This window comes from Gopherus evgoodei, chromosome 2 (genome assembly GCF_007399415.2).
Source record: "Gopherus evgoodei ecotype Sinaloan lineage chromosome 2, rGopEvg1_v1.p, whole genome shotgun sequence".
NCBI lineage: Eukaryota > Metazoa > Chordata > Testudines > Testudinidae > Gopherus > Gopherus evgoodei.
The window spans coordinates 15,015,310-15,029,919 of NC_044323.1; positions in this window are offsets into that span (position 1 = coordinate 15,015,310).

Here is a 14,610-nt window from a genome sequence, read left to right on the forward strand (position 1 = left end):
TGCTCCTCTTTAGCTCCTCCTCCTGCCCACTTCTCCTCTCCATGTTCCCACCACCAGTTGGCAGGTTGGCACTGTTGCTGAAACTATGCCAGCTGGCCAGTAGCCTTCTCTGTCCTTCCACAAGCTCTCCACTTCACCCTTTGCTCAAGCACTTCTGTCCAAGTTTCATATCATGCCCATCATAGAGTCCAAGTGCCTCTTCCCCCCACAACAACAGTCTCTTCCCACCCTTTCATGTCTAGAAGAAAATGCAGAAACAAAAGGGTTAAATTAAACTATTGTTAGCACTACAAGGACCTATTAATACTAGGACATATATGAAGTAGAGTTAAGTGGCACTTGCGCTACTCAGGAGGAAGAAATGCCACACAAGGTCAATTGGAAGCAGTTAGTGAATGGAGTGAAAGTCAATGCTTGTGAGATGCACAGTACGGGTAGCTCCCACTGAAGTTACAGGCACTGGAAGTGCTCAGCATCTCTCAGGAACTGGCCCTAACTTTGTAATTCACAAAATCCCAGAGAGCTGAGGAGCCCGTGACTCTACTAGGGCTGTCAATTAATTGCAGTGAACTCAAGCGATTAACTCAAAACAAATTAACTCAATAAAAAAAATTAATCACAATTAATTGCACTTTTAATTGCACTGTTAAATAATAAAATACCAATTTAAATACATATTTTGGATGTTTTTCTACGTTTTCAAATATATTGATTTCAATTGCAACACAATACAAAGTCTACAGTGCTCTCTTTATATTATTTTTTATTACAAATATTCACACTATAAAAAAGAAATGAAAGAAATAGTATTTTTCAATTCACCTCATACAAGTACTGTAGTACAATCTCTATCTTGAAAGTGCAATTTACAAATGTAGAATTTTGTACTGCACTCAAAACTTTAGAGCCTACAAGTCCACTCAGTCCTACTTCTTGTTCAGCCGATCGCCAAGACAAAAAAGTTTATTTACATTTGCAGGAGATAATGTTGGCCACTTCTTTTTTATAATGTCACCTAAAAGTGAGAACAGGTGTTCACATGGCACTTTTGTAGCCAGCATTGCAAGGTATTTACGTGTCAAATATGCTGAACATTCATATGCCCCTTCATGTGTCGATGTGTAGATTGCACTTTTATCTTTGTTACAGTGCAAATATTTCCAATAAAAATGAATGATATAAAGTGAGCACTGCATACTTTGCATTCTGCATTGTAATTGAAATCAATATATTTTGAAAATGTAGAACATCTACAATATTTATGATAAATGTAAATAGGTATTCTTATAATTGTTTAACAGTACAATTAAAACTGTGATTAATTGTGACTGATTTTTTTAATCATTTGACAGCCCTACACCCCATATGTTCTTTTTCTGGCTGAGCTCGTCACATTCTCCAATTAAACCTGGAGGTCTCAAACATATCTAATGGCTGCATGCAGGAAACTCAGCTTGAAAATCAGTGCTTTAGGTGTCCCATACTGGAATGGTTAAAAGGAAAAGTCAGTCTTTTCCTCTTTGCCTCCCCAGGGGCTCAGCCTCTTTAAATGTGGTTGTCGCCTGCTTGGAGCTCAGTCAGCACTAGAGTGGTTAGTGCCCGTTACAATGTTGGTTTTATCCACATAGAGAGGAATCCATTTTTCTCCTTCCACAACTCTTCTCTGTCTAGAACTGAAATCAGGGCCCAGACGTGCAAACACGCAATGAGAGCGGAGTCCCTATTCCAAAGAGCTCTATCATAAACAGATAGCTAAGGGTTACTGTCTCTTTCACCTATAAAAGGGTTAACAAACAGTGATCTGAAACACCTGACCAGAGGACCAATCAGGAGACAAAATACTTTCAAAACTGGGTGGAGGGAAGTTTGGGTGTGAGTTCTTTGTTCTTTGTCTTGGTTCGGTGACCCTCTCGGCTCTGAGAGTGATCTCTCTATCTCCAGGCTTTCTAATCTTCTGTTTCCAAGTTGTAAGTACAAGTATAGTAAGACAATAGGTTTATATTGTTTTTTTTGTATTTACATGTGTGTAGTTGCTAGAATGTGTTAAATTGTATTCTTTTTGGATAAGGCTGTTTATTCATTTTTTCTTTTAAGCAATTGACCCTGTATATTGTCACCTTGATACAGAGACCATTTTTATGTCTTCTTCTTTCTTTTTAAGACCTGTTGGATTTTTTTTTTTTAGTGGGGGCTCAAGGGGATTGAGTCTGCAGCTCACCAGGGAATTGGTGGGAGGAAGAAGACAGGGGGGAAGAGAGAATCTCTTTGTGTTAGATTTACTAAGCCTGACTTAGCATACCCTCTGGGTGAGGGGAGAGAAATATTTGATTTCTCGGTGTGATGTTTCAAGGACTTGAAGGAGGGAATCTCCTAGAGTACCCAGGGCAGGGAAATCTGGGAGGAGGTAAAGAGGGGGAAGGGAAGTGGGTTATTTCCCTTTGTGGTGAGACTCAGGGCATCTGAGTCTTGGGGTTCCCCAGGGAAGGTTTTAGGGAGACCAGAGTGAGCCAGACACTGGAATTCTGGCTGGTGGCAGCGATATCAGATCCAAGCTGGTAATTAAGTTTGGAGGTTTCATGCTAGCTTCTCATGTTCTGAACTCTAAGGTTCAGATCTGAGTAGGAGAATTAGTGACATGAGTGGCAGCGGTGTGGAAAGATAAAATCCAGAAGCCAGTAGGAATATTATTTTCTTTTTCTCTGCTAGGGCTTTTATGCAGAGAGAAAGGGTGGTTTTAAAAAGAGCCAGAGAGATTTTTTTTTTCTGTTCTCTGGTTGCAGTTTGGCTTGCATATTAAGCAAGGAACTATTAAGGTTGACAAAGGGTCTTTTGTTAAACTATAGCACTCTGATTGAGAGTCAAGTACCCAGCACAACACACATGCAAATAAAGTAGTTTTTCTGGTTTACTTTACATTTAAAAGATTAGCTAGAGGAAGAAAAAAAAAAGGCACTGTTGCTAGGCAGACCCCAGGAGACAACAGAGAGCCAGCAGTTCCAACAATAAACACCAGAGGGCACCCCAACACAAGAAAACAGGAACCATGACTTCCAAGGCAAAAATTGAGGCAGAGGGCCAAATCAAAGAAGCAGACTACAGGTGACAAATGGTATTAATCCAAGGGTGTGGCATGACAAACAGAATTGTAAATGGACACTTGCAATGAATTTGTTGTTATTGCTAATGGTGATTTTTGTAACTAATGTGTTGCTATTACCAAGAATTATAAGGTGTCTAAGACCAGGTTATGGGTTACTGGTTATGATTATGCTGTCTGTATGTCTGTATCATTATGTAGTTGAAGTTATAAGTATTGGCTGTAAACTGTCTGTATTTCAAATTGGTGCTGTAGTTCTGGGTGACACCCCAGACAAGTTGGTGTCAGCTCTGCTTAGCCTGCTTGATGGCCCATTAAGGACCATCAGCTACACAATTGAGAGGAGGCAGAGACACCTTGTGACTCAGCAAAGTATGCAGGGACTTGCCCATGTGACTCCAAACTCCATTTTGCTGTAATTTTCCACAGTAAGAACAAAGAAGTGTTCTTACACCTGGAAGTGCCTATATAAGGCTGATGCCTCATCTCCATCTTGTCTTCAGTCCTGCTTCTTAACCTCTGGAGGGACTTTGCTACAAACTAAAGCTCTAGACAAGGGACTGATGACCCATCCGAGAGGGGGATGTACTCCAGAGACTTGATTTGAACCTGCAGTTTACTCCATCACTGCTACAAGCCTGAACTAAGAACTTTGCCATTACTGTATGTAATTGATTCAATTTAACCAATTCTAGCTCTCATTTCTACCTTTTTCCCTTTATGAATAAACCTTTAGATTTTAGATTCTTAAAAAAAAAAAGAATAAACAGCCTTATCCAAAAAGAATACAATTTAACACATTCCAGCAACTACACATATGTAAATACAAAAAAACCAATATAAACCTATTGTCTTACTATACTTGTACTTACAACTTGGAAACAGAAGATTAGAAAGCCTGGAGATAGAGAGATCACTCTCAGAGCCGAGAGGGTCACCGAACCAAGACAAAGAACAAAGAATTCACACCCAAACTTCCCTCCACCCAGTTTTGAAAGTATTTTGTCTCCTGATTGGTCCTCTGGTCAGGTGTTTCAGGTCACTGTTTCTTAACCCTTTTATAGATGAAAGAGACAGTAACCCTTAGCTATCTGTTTATGACAAGCTCACAATCTAAATAGACCAGACATACGAAAAGCTGGGGAAAGGAAGCATTATCCGCATTTTACAGATGAGGAACTGAGGCAGAGAGAGGTTAGTGTCCCAGGACACACAGGGAATCTGTGGCAAAGCTGGGAATTAAACCCAGCTCTCCTAACTCCGAGTCCATCTTATGAGTCCACACGACCATCTTTTCTGTCTCTCTTCCCAGCTACTTCCCACAATTCCATCATCCTTCAGCTGCTTCCCCTTCCTCTAACTTGAGCTGCTTCCAGCCAGAGTACAACACAATGCTAGACTCCCCAGTTAAGGGGATTGTTGTGGGCTAACTGCAGTACAGTGGATGGATAGCAGGCAGAGAACCACAGCTCTCATCGCTTCCCCAAATGGAGACTCTTCTCTGCATCTGCTTTGCTAAAGCAGAAGACTCTAGGAGAGAATCTGGGCTTTAGGGTTCTAGCACCATTATTGAGGGATTTTTAAACAATGCTAAGTTGTGATCCCATAAGCATTGAAAACACCTGTTTATCCATTCCTCAGGGGTGCTTAAAGATAGGGGTTATTCAGCAGTCAGGCGTGCTGGCTCTCCCTACTTACGCCTAGCTTCCAGATGTGCCACAAAACATTTTTCCAACCAATGTCAGTCTAGCTCAGCCAGTAATTCCCTTGCCTCAGGATCAGAAGGTGGTGGGCTCAATTCCCACACTTCAGGGGACCATAGAAGCAACTGGGTCCTGTTGTGTGTTTTGCTCTGCCCCCTCTCAGTCCTTTGTGGAGTATGTCATGCCATTCTCCTGTAAGCCTAATTCTCTCTACCTGTTGCTTTTCCCTTCGAGTTTTACATCATGTCTTCCTCTGCCATTTGAATGGCAAGCATCTCAGTGGAGGGACATCATCTTCCTTCCTGTTCTTGTGCTTGGCATGGGGACTGTTGCTCACACAGTGAGAAAAAAGAACAGGTGATCCTCAATCTTCTCTTCAGCTTGCTCACTCTCTCTCTCTGACCTCATGCTGCCTTGAAGGGTTAAGAAAGGTGGCCTGGCAGGCATAGCTTTTCCCTTCCTTGAAAGTTGCTTCTAGCTCCATCCTGCATTTCCTTTATTTCATTGCCTCCCACATTCCAGCCTTCTTGTGTGGCCTTCACAGACCCAACTATTTCCTCAAAGCATGGCAGCTGTTGCATAAGGAATGAGAAATTTCTTACTTGATGATTTTCTGTTAACAACTTTTCTTGTCATTCATCACTAATGGCCCCCACCTGTGGAATTTGGAGGCAGGTGGGACCAGGGCTGTCCCACCCTTCAGCTCAGGCAACCAGAAGAGTTCTTCCAAAGCTGTGGAAATACTCCAGCAGCCAATCATTGGCAGTAAGACAGCAAGTTGATATCGTACGTATATAACCTTATGGTAATTATTTGTCCATGTCTCCCTTTAAGGAAACATTTCAATTGTTTACAAATTGTCTTCCAGTCATATACCAGGCTGGGCTAAATGAGGAGAAAAGCAGCTCACAAAAAGAAAATTGTCAGGTAAGAACCATCTCATTCTGCTGCACAACTTCTCTCCTCATTCGTCACTGAGGGGAAGAAGCGAGCAGCGAATCACAGAAGTAGGGAGGGAAAGGATAAGCAGAGATTTAATTATTATCAGAGTAGACAGGAAAAAAATAGACATCATCTCACTGTCCCCCACCACCTCACCAGTATAGACCAAGAGCTTTGTGATTTAAGAAATTGTTTGGGAACCAACCCAGTAGCACCTTCCTACCCATGGATGTCTCTGTGGAGGAATGGAAACCTACTTTGCAAATGTTCCTATGATCACGATTCGCAGACTTCAGTAACTCAGCCCGACGTTATGGGTCTATGACAGGAAATGGTGGGTGAGGTTCTGTGGCTGTAATGTTGCAGGAGGTCAGACTAGATAATTATAATGGTCCCGTCTGGCCTGAAAGTCTATGAGGCTCATACACTTTCCCCTCACAATACCACTTGTAGGGAGCATTGACTTCTTCGCAAGTAGTTTTCCAGACGCCTAGCATGCCAATTGGTGCAGAATTTTTTTAACATTTTGCCTGCAGCTTCTTTGAGGCCCTACAGCTCTGGCATTATGGATGGAATGAGATTAGCAGGGTACAACTGGCATATGTACTCTGCAGTGCATGAAATATATCGTTAGAATTCTAGGAATGCCCTTTTATGTCATAGCTTCCAAAGGGGTACTGCAGATTAGAACAAAATAATTGTTCTGAACTGAAAGGAACCACATGAATAACCTTTTTCACAGCAAAATTAGTCTAGTTTTTGTATAGATAGAGGAACTAATGCTGAACCCTGACTTTGGAGGTGACAACACCTAAAAAGCCCAGCCAGTGGTTTCTCTAATGTGTCTTTCTGATTAATCTCGACCCCGGATGATACTCAAATGGGGAGTCCGATGTGCCTGCTAAAAGAACGCCACTAGGACTGTTACCCACTGCTCTATGGTGCTTGGTTGTAGGACTCCAATCAGCCATACTCCAGAAACTCTAATGTAGTCAAGATCACCAGAACGCTGTGGTCATTACTATTATTTGTATCACCAGCAGCATCTAGAGGCCAGGGCCCCGCTATGCTGCCACTGTGCAGAGACAGTCCCTGTCCCAAAGAGCTTTCTGTTTCCCCTCTCATCAAAAATGTAGCTTGACCAGATCAATAAATAAAATTTCCTGGTTCAGTTCTTTCTGGATACAAAAAAGCATCGGTGAGGCTAATGGAGAATGAATTACACTTCAAACACCCGGGTGTTAACTGTAGTTTGCCTGCCTCTGGAGGAAAGAGTCCCTGCTTCAAACAGATCTTGTGTTTTGTGCAGGAGCTCTGGAGGTTCCTTGGCTGTCTGTCAAGTCTGAAGTGCTTTCTGGGTCAGTGGGGGACTAGGAGGAGAATGTCGGCTCTCCCTTTTCCCCTTTTCTTCATCCTTTTTGTGAACTGTCTTGACAGGTAGCAGATTTTTCTCTGCCCAGAACATTATTTCCATTATCTCAGAGAAGCTTTGAACTCATTACTCCCTGGTTTTGGAAGCGATGTAAACGTTCATGTTTCAATCATAATCAAACCTCTAACAGGGAAAAGAGGGAAACTTCCCCTGTGAGCACCACGGCTGCCCAGTACATGGTTTCTTGCACCATCTTCTGAAGCAGCTGTTACTACTACTGTCATAGACATGATACTGGACTAGATGGGCCACTGGTCTGAACCAGAGTGGCCGTGTCTATATCTGTGTTCCGACAGAGCAAAGTGAACCAAAATGATGTGTACTCTGAGCTTTTGGAAATTTACTTTTCAGGTATGCTCCCTGTCCCGCAACGTGCCTTTTGTCTTCTACTTTGATGGTTTTCCTTATTAGTATAGGAACATTTTTTGGTCTGAGTGGCTACAGTTGAAGCTTTGAAATTTCTGTGTAGTGTGTCCTCACTATTATATGGACTATGGGATTGTCTGAAAGGGAGGCCCTTTGTATGTCTCCCACTGGGGAGCCACTGCTGCACCAGCCTGAGGTTCCCAAAACACTGTTCTTATAACACATTTTCTCAGTGATGGTGTCTTTGCAGTACTTCCCTGGCTATTTATAGGAGGGAGGCAGCATTTAGACCCCTCAGTTGAGGAGAGCTACTAGTACGAATACCTTGATTGTGGGGCTAACCTGCTGGATGTCCCTGGAAGTCCGAATGAATGCCTGCCTCCCCACCCCCGCACCCTAAGCCCTGGATGGCTAGCACCCATGTAGGGTGACCAGATCGCAAGAATAAAATACCAGGACGTGGGGGAGGGGCAGCAGGGCTGTCCTTAGGATTTATGGTGCCCTAGGCAGGATTATTAAACTGGTGCCCCTGTGCCTGTCTTGCTCTTAGCAACACAAACATAAGCTTACAGTATTGGAAAACTTGCCACAGGCATGTTACTAAAACCAGTTTAACTTAATTAAGCACACTGTAATGCTGATGAACTAACACTAAAAAGTCGCACTATAGAAAAAATTCTGATTTGACAGAATGATGCAAATAATATATTTTTTTAAATTTGTCAACATTTTATTGGAAATTTATATGAAGAGGTATTGAAACAAGGATTAGTTTTTAATTAAAAGCAATCTTTCTGGCTTTTTTTGGCTGCAAAATCAGTAATAATGTCATCATATGACAAAGACAAAGTGATGTCTTGTTCGATTGTAAGAATAGCAAGATCAGTCAAGGTTCCTGACTCATTGTAGAGTGCAGATAGTTTTTAATGAGCTTTAGTTTTGAGAAACTCTATTCTCCTGATGCTACTGTTACAGGAATTGTCAGTAGAATATGAGTGGCAAGTTTGCTGGTATGAATAAACTGTACAATGTCCCTCACTGATTTTGCATGTTCTTCGTACAGTTCAAGTCCATTTAAATCAAAATGATCACCATGCTTCAGGAGGCTCTGTAGGTCAGGGGTCCACAATGTGGTGCCCGCGGGTGCCATGGCGCCCACAGGGGCTTCTCAGTGCACCCACACACTGGCCGGAGGATGAGCATCTGCAGAAATGTTGCCGAAATTCGGTGGCATTTTGGCGCCAATGCCTCTGGATGACACTGCTTGCCATCGAATTTAGGCAGCATTTCGGCGGATGCTCGTCCACCACCACGGTCCTTCGTCTGGCGCCCGCCAGACAAAAAAGGTTGGTGACCACTGCTCTAGGTTCTTGCACTTTGTCATTAGTTGCTCTTGTTTTCCTATTTCATTGAATTTAGTCCCACTCAGCCTGCTGCCAGCTGAGTGAATAGAACCCCAGGCCGACAGCGGGTTGAGTGGCTCAGCTGGGGTCTCAGCCGCTGGCCTGCTCAGCCTGCTGCCAGCCTGGGGTTCCTTGGGGGTCTCCAGGCCAGCAGCAGGTGCTGAGTGGGGCTGGCAGCTGGGACCCTGAGTGGCAATGGGGCAGCAGCCAGAATCCCAGAGCAGCGGCGGGCTGAGCCATTCAGCCCACCACTGCGTGTCATCAAAAATCAGCTCATGTGCCACCTTTGGCACATGTGCCATAGGTTGCAGACCCCTGCTCTATACAATAGTAAGGAGATGAGCATATTACAGTTGTTGGAGGGCTCTATTTAGCAGTAACAGGCTATAGGAAAGTCAGTCAACATTTTTTGTTTCTCTGATGAAAACTGGCCCACTCCCTTCCCCATTCCAAAATTGTCACAAATAATTGTCAACAACTTAATTTTCTGTTTTTGGCTAAGATATTGATTTTTTTTTTAAATATATATTGAAATTGAATTCAGGATTCTTAGCAAGCATTTTTAGCAAAAAAATTTGCTCGATGACAATCAAAATGGCAGCATAGTACTGCTTTCATGCTTAGCTCACCCCCCCAGCCTGCTGGTTCAACAGCTGCAGTAGAAGAGGAGAGGTGGAAAACTGCAGGACCCCCAAATCCTCATCTTGGGGTGCAGAGCGGCAACAGCAGCAGCAAATCCTCAGGTCTGATCACACACCAATGGGCACCACCGCCAGCTCAACGGACCATGGTGAAGTTAGCACAGCATCTGATCTCAGGGACGGGGCACCCATGGAGCCACAGCAGCTCATCCTGCCCTGTGCAGCTCCCCCCGGATGAGATGGATCACTGCCAGTCCGGGGGAGAGATGCACTTCCTAGCTAGGGTGACCAGATCCAGATGTCCTGATTTTATAGGGCCAGTCTCGATATTTGTGGCTTTGTCTTATATAGGCACCAATTACCCCCACCTAGGGTGACCAGACCGCAAGTATGAAAAATCAGGATGGGAGGTGGGGTGCAATAGGAGCCTATATAAGAAAAAGACCCAACATATGGGACTGTCTCTATAAAAGTGGGACATCTGCTCACCCTACCGCAACCCCCTGTCCTGATTTTTCGCACATGCTATCTGGCTATCCCCAGCCCAGCCGTATCTGACCATTCCAATCCTGGCTGCCTGCAAGGAAGTGAGTCACTTTCACTGTCATTCCTCAGCAGGTAGGCAGCCAGCCTCACCTCCCCCCCAGCACCTCACCCAACACAGCCCTGACAGCCCTCACGCCAGGGGAAAGAGTCACACTCACAGGTGAGCATAGGCAGCAAGTTTGTATAATATTTGGTGGTGCCCAAAATGGTGGTGCCCGCCCCCCTCCCCCCCGCTGTTGCCCTGTAAGCCGATATAAAATGAAGCTACAATGCGTTGGCACCACAAAATTACAAGGGTCAATTAAAAGTGTAAACTCAGAAGCAGCACTTGCCTGCTTCAATATACAGTATTATATTTTGTTGCACTTGTGAAAAAGTGGGAATGTTCTAAATGTTTTCTCTGAATACTGTGTGGGTGCCTCAGTTTCCCCTGCAAGGTGCCAATTGAAGGTGCTGGGGACAAAGAGATCAGAAGAGATCCAGGAGAGACACAAAGGCTAGAGGAGGGAGTGTCAGTTTGGAGCTGGCTGGGGAAATGGGGAGAGGCCCAGAACTTGGGTCTAGGCTCCCCACCCTCCAAGATGGACCTGACTGAGGGGTCCTGTTTTCTGTACCTACAAGCTTTGTTTTAGACTGTGATCCTGTCATCTAATAAACCTTCTGTTTTACTGGCTGGCTGACAGTCACGTCTGACTGCAGAGTTGGGATGCAGGGACCTCTGGTTGCCCCAGGACCTGCCTGGACAGACTTGCTGCGGAAAGCGCACAGTGTGGAAGGGCATGCCGAATGCTCTGAGGTCAGACCCAGGAAGGTGTAAGCATCTTGCTCTGGAGACAGTATGCTCAGAGAGAGGAGGCTCCCCCAGAGTCCCGACTGGCTTTGTATGGAGTAGTTCCAAAGCATCCCAGCATCCTCTTCCACACCATGCACTTCCCGGAAGTCCAAACAGGCACTGACACACTCTCCTCTGGCCTTTGTCTCTTTTCCAGGCATTAGGAGGCCACCTGATCTCTTTGTTCTCCAACACCTTCAGTTGGCACCTTGCAGGAGAGCGACCCAGGCCATCAGTTGCCCAGAGACAGGGTTTCAGCCATTCTCTGTGCAAACAGCATCACACTCTAGGGCTCTACAACAATCACACATCCTTATCCCACCATCTAGATCCTTGAGAAATGCATAGGGGAAACTGAGGCACCCACACAGTATTCAGAGAAAACATTAAGAACATTCCCACTTTGTAACACCCGTATACTTTAAAGGGTGTAAAATAATCAAGTATTGTGCTAAACACAATGATACTCCAAACTGACCACCAAATTTAAGTTGCATGTTTTTCCCCTCAAGTGAGGTCTCTGGGATGGGGCTAGGGGTGAGGGGTTCACACTGCAGCAGAGTGCTCAGGGTTCGGGTGCTGGGGGCGCAGGGTCTGGGGTGGGGCAGGGCTCGGGATAAGGAACTTGGGATGCAGACAGGCTGCCCAGGGCTGGGGCCAGAGAGGACTCTCCTCCCTCCTTACTGGCAGAAGCAAGCTCCAGGGGAGGGACCCCTCCTCTCTCTCCTGCCCCCCACCCGCAGCACACTCACTCTGCACCACAGTCACTGCACATGCTCCTAGTGACTCTCTCAGGTCCAGAAAGCCCACTCGCCTCCCCTATGATGGGTACCAGGGCGGGGGGGTTGCCATCATGTGTGGCCTCCCCATCACTGCTGCTGCCACTGAGTGCCGGGGGGGGGGGGCGGGGATAGAGCTCCCAAGCATGTGTGTGCCTCCTTCCCCCTCCTCTCTTCCTCTTCCCCTCCCCCAGTGCTCCAAGAGGCTGCCTCCCAATGATCTCTATAGCCTTAGGCAAAAGCAGCCCAAACAAAGGAGAGAGGCACTGGCTGTTTTCTTTCAGCCAGGGAAGTTCCGAGGTGGGGGCAGAGGAGAAACCCAGCTCCAAATATTGGTGGAGCACAGCCCCCAGCCTTGCATATTCCTGGTGCTTGAGAACCTTGAGCCCCTATAAGCTGCCACCCCTGCAGGTGAGTTCCTTCCCCTACCCCTTCCCAGAGACTTCCCAGCAGCCAATCTGCTCCCTCAGACTGTGCTGCATTGGGCTCTCTCTAGGACCCAGCAGCCCTGCTCTTACATGCTCCACTGCTTCCCCTCTGTCTGGGCTCCCTGCAGAGCGGTGCCCCCAGACCTTTTGGTGCCCTAGGTGGCTGCCTATTCTGCCTATGGCTAAGGACGGCCCTGAGGGGCAGCCACAGGCTCACAGCTGCCACCAGAGCCATTGGGGGGGGGGGGGAAGGTAGGTACACCGTCTTGGAAGCTACGGATCAGGCAGTGCATGGCTCTGGGCCTGGCCCCCGCCTTAAGTTGATTGGAGAGGGCACAGCCCTGGCTCTGGCCCCCCCACCCAAGCCGGATGTGCATGGCGCAGGCTCTTGCTGCAAAGGGAGTCTCAGGGCTAGGGGCATGCAAGGAGGTTCGGGGTACTGACTCCAGGAGGGAGTTTGGGTGCAGGAGGGGGCTCAGGGTTGGGGTTCAGGAGAGGGTACAGGCTCCGGGCAGGGCTTACTTCAGGCGGCTTCCTGGACATCTCCTTCTGGGTCCTAGGCAGAGGTGTAGCAAGGCAGCTGTGTGCACTGCCTTGCCTGCTGGTGCTGCCTCTGGCCAATGGGAGCTGCGGAGCAGGTGATCATGGCAGGGGCAGCATGCAGAACCCCCCTGGCCTTCCCTGCACCTAGGACCCAGAGGGAACTGTCATCACTTCTGGGGAGCTACACGGAGCCAGGTGGGGAGCTTCTAGCCCCGTGCCAACCCTACAATATCGTACATTAGTCGGAACGTGGGACATCTGGTCAACCTACACCCATGTCAGTACTTTAGGAAGGCCCTTGTACCATTTGGGGCCTTACTCAGAAAATCAGGAATCATTCTGAACATGGGATTTCACTTACCTCCCTACAATCCCCCAATGTGCAGCTGTGTGAGAAATGGAGTCTTCACCTGCCTCTGTTCTGGTTACAGACTGCCTGAAGTGCTCCTTGCACTTTAAAGTGGAGCCAGCCTATTTGGAGGTGGGGTGAGGGGAGAGAAAACCCCTTTCCCACCCATCAGTCTCTGAGCGCCTTTCCCTGGCAGAGCTAAGATTAATAGCAGAAAACCAGATAAAAACAATTCCCATTCCACTGCAGCCTGAAATTGGAGCCCCTTTCCCTAGGTCCTTGGGCTGAAAGCCAGATAGGCACAATGCCCATTACTCTGTGGCCTGAGACCGAGCTTCACAGTAGTGACAAACTTCTCTGCACACCCAGATAAGCTGAAGGGTGAGGGAAGAGCAGGGAGCTGGATAGAGAGCACTGTGAGGAGACTCTGTCCTTTCCCACGGTGGGAAGAATAGAGAACTTCAATGCTGATTTTTACACTGCTTGCTCATTAAATCAGTACAAAATGCTGCCTTGCGAAGGGGACGCTTGATTTTACCTTTCTGGGACCTGGTGTCTCTGGAGTTTACAATACCTGCTCCTGAATAGGCTGTGAGGGGTTCTCATCTGCATGGGAATCTTCATGCTCCTGGCCAGGCTCTCATGGTTGAGGTTTTGGGTGGGATTTGAGCCCCTATGCACCTGTCCCGACACCATGCCTTAGGAGAGAGAGGGTCGGTGTTTGTGGCAGCAGGACATACCTCGCCTCCTGAGGCTACTGTAAAGCTGCCTACAGCACCTCTTGGAGCCTCTGAATTCAGAGGTGCGGGGCATTAAACCGTTAGTGCTGAGAGAAACTGCATCGGAAAGGGGCTCTTCTGTCCTCTGATGCTTTTCAGCTGTTACCAGACATCACTTTGGAGCTTTGCTGGACAGAAGAGAGGCAGCTATCACATGTCAAGAGAGCAGGCAGAAGCAGCTGGTTGTGGAGGCTCACAGCACACAGTGGCCCTACAGCTCATGTCCAGGTGACCACATGTCCCAGGGCTCTACAACACTGACATTTCACCAGAACTAGGTGGAAAGCCTGGGCTGATTGGTTGCCATCCGCCCACCAGGACTCGGGCTAATCCCAAATGCTGATGACATAACATGGGTGGAACAATACTTCTCTGAGGTGCGTTGGAAGGCTTTCCCCCATTCTTTTTGCTTCTGCTTCTCAAAAAATCAATCTTGGGCCCTGAAGACCTGTTCTTTGTGTAAAACGAAGGTGAAGAGGTTTGTGTCCTGTCCCTTTATGGAGAAGGGAAGCCGGAGGCCTTGGTGTTAACCAATAGCGAGTTGGGCACTAACTGTGGTGGAGATGGCTGGCTCTTCTCTTGGCACCTCCTGCAGACTCTCTTCTTCTGGTGGAGGCAATACTTTGCCCCCTGAAGCGTAGGACCCCTAACTTCAAGTGCTCAGACCTGGAGGGTGTTTGGATGCAGTGCATGGCTTTGTGGTAGACAATTCAGGATGCAGCTGGCCTTAGAGGGATACTGGATCTGTGCCCGCTAACAGTTGTGGTGCT